This window comes from Mastomys coucha, unplaced genomic scaffold, assembly GCF_008632895.1.
Source record: "Mastomys coucha isolate ucsf_1 unplaced genomic scaffold, UCSF_Mcou_1 pScaffold13, whole genome shotgun sequence".
NCBI lineage: Eukaryota > Metazoa > Chordata > Mammalia > Rodentia > Muridae > Mastomys > Mastomys coucha.
In genome coordinates this window covers 61,461,521-61,466,896 of record NW_022196895.1, presented here as the reverse complement: position 1 = coordinate 61,466,896, position 5,376 = coordinate 61,461,521, and positions in this window count along the sequence as shown.

Genomic DNA, 5,376 nt, shown 5'->3' with positions numbered 1-5,376 from the left:
CCTTAGAAATAGTTTATGCTTAGTTCCTTTCTTGACCACTTGAAGGCAAACCCTGTGAGGGTGCCGGCGTGGTCTGTAGGATCCACGGCTTATAAATCCCCATCCTCTCGAGGTGGGCCTTGTCAGCCTTGGACCATGGTAAGCACTCACTGCATCTAGCTCACACATGTTAAGGATCAAAGGCAGGATGCAGAAAGCAATGCAGGCTGGCTGAGGTGTCAGCCACAAAGCAGGCCATCCATGCCACACTCCTGTCTACCCTCCATTGCCTCCTCAGAAATCTTTCAGTTGTCATGGGGATTCCCAAGGACATACAACCATTGCTTTCTGGCCTACCACCAGAACATGCCAAACGAGTTACAAGCCCACCAACACACACCAGAGGAGAGCCAGGAAATGGGCCATGAGCATGATTTTGATACCCCTTGTCCTCTTCCAGTTTGCCTTGCTGAATAGTCTAAAAACTGTTCAGTTTTATAAACCTAAAACCACTCTATTTCTGGCCTGAAGCTTCACCTGTTTTCTAAGCTGTGAAACAGAGCTATGACCATTGGAGACTGTCCTCTACCGCTAGCTTATAAAACACTGGTGTGTACAGGAGACAGACTCGCCCAATGCTCTGACAACTGAGTATTGTTAGCTGGGATCCCTATCTTAGGGAGGATTTTTGGAATCTTCCCCAAGTCCTTCATGGATATTTATGCAGCTAAATAACTGTAACTCAAGGTATTCTTCTCAGGGCCATTTTCCCCAAGGCAGGGAGCCAAAGAGGAGGTAAAAGTATCCACCCCACCCCCATCCCCACCCCCACCCCACCCCCGCACATACATCCCCCAGTCACACCTTTTGACTCCTTAGCTTCTTGCTGTCATGTGGATTTTTAAGTCTCCATTTAGAAGGAAGCCAAGGTTTCTTTCTCTTCTTTCATTCCTGGAGTTGGGAGCAGAGGGGGACACTGCGGGACATCAGCCTGTACAGAAAGAAATGCCATGTATGCTGCGGCGTTTTTTTTCCCCCCCTTTAAAAAATAATCTCCTGGACTAGAGAGATGGCTCAGCGGGTAAAAGCACTGACTGCTCTTCCACAGGTCCTGAGTTCAAATCCCAGCAACCACCTGGTGGCTTACAATCACCCTTAATAAGATCTGATACCCTCTTCTGGTGTGTCTGAAGATAGCTACAGTGTACTTACATATAACAATAAATAAATCTTTAAAAAAAAAAAACAATAATCTCCTGAGCTGGAGAGATGGCTCAGTGGTTAAGAGCACTGACTGCTCTTCTGAAGGTCCTGAGTTCAAATCCCAGCAACCGCCTGGTGGCTCACAACCATCCCTAATGAGATCTGATGCTCACCTGGGTGGTGGTGGTACACACCTTTTATCCCAGCACTTGGGAGGCAGAGGCAGGTGGATTCCTGAGTTCGAGGCCAGCCTGGTCTACAGAGTCAGTTCTAGGACAGCCAGGGCTACACAGAGAAACCCTGTCTCTGAAAAAAAAAAAAAAAAAAAAAAAAAGAATCTCCTCTAAGGGACTGAAGAGATGGCTCATTGGTTAAGAGCACTAGCTGTTCTTGCAGAGGACCTGGTTCAATCCTCAGCACCCACACCATGGCTCAAAACTGTCCATGAATCCATTTCCACGGAACCTGACCTCCTCTTTGGCCTCCATTAAAGGTGCACATCTTTAATCTCAGAACTCAGGTGGGAGAGGCAGAAGGATCTCTTTAAGTCTGAGGCTAGCCTGGTCTACATGAGTTCCAAGACAGCTAAAGCTACATAGTTGAGACCCTGTGTGGAAAAATGGAAAAAAAAGAAAGAAAGAAAAAGAAAATTTCAAAATTCTAGTTCCACTTCAACTGAACTCCTCCAGGACACACATATATAGGCCAAGCTGGACAATGCACTTGCCTTTAGTCCCAGCACTTGGGAGGCAGAAGCAGGCAGATCTCTGTGAGTTCAAGGCCAACCTGGTCTACATAGTGAGTTTCAGGACATCCAGGGCCACACAGGGAGAAACTCTGTCTCAAAAAACAAAATAAACAAACAAACAAACAAACAAAGACAACCAGGCCAGTTAGAACTGTAGTTTAAATGTTCCATACACTGGGCTATTTTTCACTGGCCCTATTGTGAATCTATTAATTTTTGCCCAATATATCATTATTTCTCTTTTTCTTTTCCCCTCTCCTGGAACTTTATATGTAGACTCAGGTTAGCCTCAAACTCACAGAGCTCTTCCTCCCTCTTCCTCTCCAGTGTCCTTATAAGTGACTAACTACTGTGGTTCCTCCAAGAGTGGGTTAGTTATCAAGAAAGCAGTCTGGATCCTTTTGTCTTCCTCTTTTTGCACTCAGCCCCTCACTATTCAAATTTCCTAGCATGCATGGAGCAACAGAAGAGTCTCACCAGAGACCAAGCTGACACAACTACCCAGTCTTAAAGCCCCACCCTCAAAGACTGTCACCTAAAGACCTTTCTTCTTTATAAGTGTCTGTCTCGAGGGTTCTGTTAAAGCAAACAGTACACTGCCAGTGATGGCTAGTGTGAATTGCCATCTTGACAAAACTTCTAATCACCTAGGAGGTGCACCTCAAGACAAGTATTCAAGAGATTATCTTGTGTTAACTGATGTGAACCAATGGTCCACTGTGGATGGCACCATTCCCTGGGCTGCTTATATGCAGAAAGGAAGCTAAGCAACAACATATGTTTATCATGCTCTGCTTCCTGGTTGTGGATGTCATGTGACCAGCTGTCTCAGGCTCCTGATTACACCCTGATAAGACTATACCCTTCAACTGTGAACTAAAATCAGTCGGTTCTCCTTTAAATTTTATTTGTCAAGATATTTTACCAAACAACAGAAAAAGAAACCGAGATAGTAGATGTCTCCCCAGACAAGGTTTCTTTGTGTAGTCCCGGCTGTCCTAGAAACTCACTCTGTAGACCAGGCTGAACTCAAACTTAGAGATCAGCTTGCTTCTGCCTCCCCAGTGCCGGGACTAAAGGTGCAAACCACCACCACTAAACCATAGTACACGTCTCAAGCATGCATCCATAACAAACAGGTGGACAGGGAGAGGTGTGGTTCCAGAGCTCTTGCTGAATTTGAATCGCCAGCTCTAATAGCCTTGAGTCAGCCAAGCCCCGATAGCTCAGATCTATAATTACTTGGGAGGCTGAGGCACAAGTTCAAGGTTTTCCTGGGCTACAGAGTGATTTCAATCAAGTCCATCTGAGGCAACTTAGCGAGACCTTGTCTTAAAAAGGTCTCAGAAAAGACCGGAGGATAAAGCTCAGTGATGTAGTGTGGAGCTACTGAGACCTGATCACTGGTTAGCTCTTCTCAGATGTTGGAAGCTCCGTTAATACTCCTTCCTTCTTCTTTTCCAGCTTGGAGTGTTTATTTGGAACCACTGGGGTTGGCTAATTCATTTCTAGCTTTCATAGACTCTAAGCTCTACGTGGGTATAGTCCATCCTTCAAAGACCAAAAGAAGCATGGAGGTATGAAATACATTGTTTTCTATTTCCAGCCTGTATCTCTGGACCCGCCCTTCCCCTTTGTGCTGACTGGCCATCCCCATCTGATTATAAACTTAAGCTCTCAACAGTGGTAAAGGAAAGGAATTTAACCACCTATAGCAGGAATAAAGGACAGAGGCCATTTCGGATGTGTGTGCGCACTCACCCAGTTTGTGTTGTGGTACACCCATTTTGCAAAAAGAAAATGCCTTGCTGAATTACTTTCCCTCTGACCATGTGTTTCTTTGTGGGATGTGTGCCAACAGTGGCACACATCTGAAATCCCAGCGCTCAGAAAGGTGAAAGCTGGAAAGGCAAGAGTCCCTAGGCTAGAAGAAACACTCTAAATAAACTGGAACCCGAGTCAGCACTGGCTCAGGTTGGGGGCACGCAAGCTGCCAAGCCTAGCCACTTAAGTTTGAACCTTCTGTGATAGAGAGAGAACCAATTCCCCCAAGCTGTCCACTGGACCTCCACATATATTTTGTGGCATCCCTGGGCGCCCTCTGATAAGTAAACTTATACGTGATACAAATAGGTATAATAACATTTAAAAAGAAAAGGCAAAGCCAGATCTGGGGAGATGGCTCAATGGGTAAAGCTATGCAAACAGGAAGACCCAGAAGCTGTGTAAAAGTTGGGCACAGTACTATCTGTAATCCTGGCCCATCTGTGGTGAGATGGGAGATGACGAAAGGAGAATCCACACTTGTCTGTCAGCCAGCTGGCCTGACACAACTCCAGGGAGAACAACAAAGAGACACTTTTCCAAACACAGAGAAAGAAACGTACAGACACTGGAAGGTATCCTCTGATACACACACACACACACACACACACACACACACACGCACGCACGCACGCACGCACGCACGCACGCACGCACGCACGCACGCACGCACGCACGCACGCACGCACGCACGCACAACAAACAAAAGCCCCAATCCAAACAAAACAAAAAAGCCTCAGGCTCAGAGCTTGCTAACTAGCACTCGAAAGATAGAGGCAGGACACTCAGAGTTTCAAGGTCATTCTTAGCTGCACAGCTTATTTGAGGCGAGTCTGTGTGATTCAAGAGATCCAGTCTCAAAACAAGCAACAAACAAAATAAAGTAAAACAAAAAGGTAATGGGGACCAGAGAGATGGCTCAGTGGTTAAGAGCACTGACAGCTCTTCCAGAGGTCCGGAGTTCAATTCCCAGCAACCACATGGTAGCTCACAACCACAGCAATGGGATCTGATGCCCTCTGTCTGAGGACAGTGATGCTGTAGGAATACATAAAATAGATAAAAATCTTAAAAAAATAAATTTAAAAAAAATCCAGAAGTACTTGTAATCCCAGCGCTTCTGAATTGAAACGGATGGTAGAGGCAAAAGAATCAGCTAGAAGCTCTCAGGCCAGCTAGCCTGCTTGGAGTACTTGGTGCAAACAAGAGACCCTGCTTCAAAACAAGGTGGGAGGCAAGAACCAACTGAAGTTATCCTCTGACTTGCAGAATAGCTGGAATCTGGTAATAATAACCACAGTCACCAGTAATGGCCTATGATCCAGTATTCGCTGTGGTGCTCCCAGATGCACAGTGGTCCTCTCAAGGGGGCCTCACTTACTTCTTCCAGGAATATTTCATGGACTCTGTTTGTTTGTTTGAGACACTATGTAACTCTGGCTGTCCTGGAACTCACTGTGTAGACCAGGCTGGCCTCAAACTCACAGAAGTCTGTCTTGCCTGTCAAGCGCTGGGATTAAAGGCACACACTGATGTGTTTGGGTGTCGGCGGGGCGCGTCTGCAGGTATCACCAGGCCCAGACAGTTCCACGTGCAAGAGGTTTAATTGAGAGGGAGTAGGG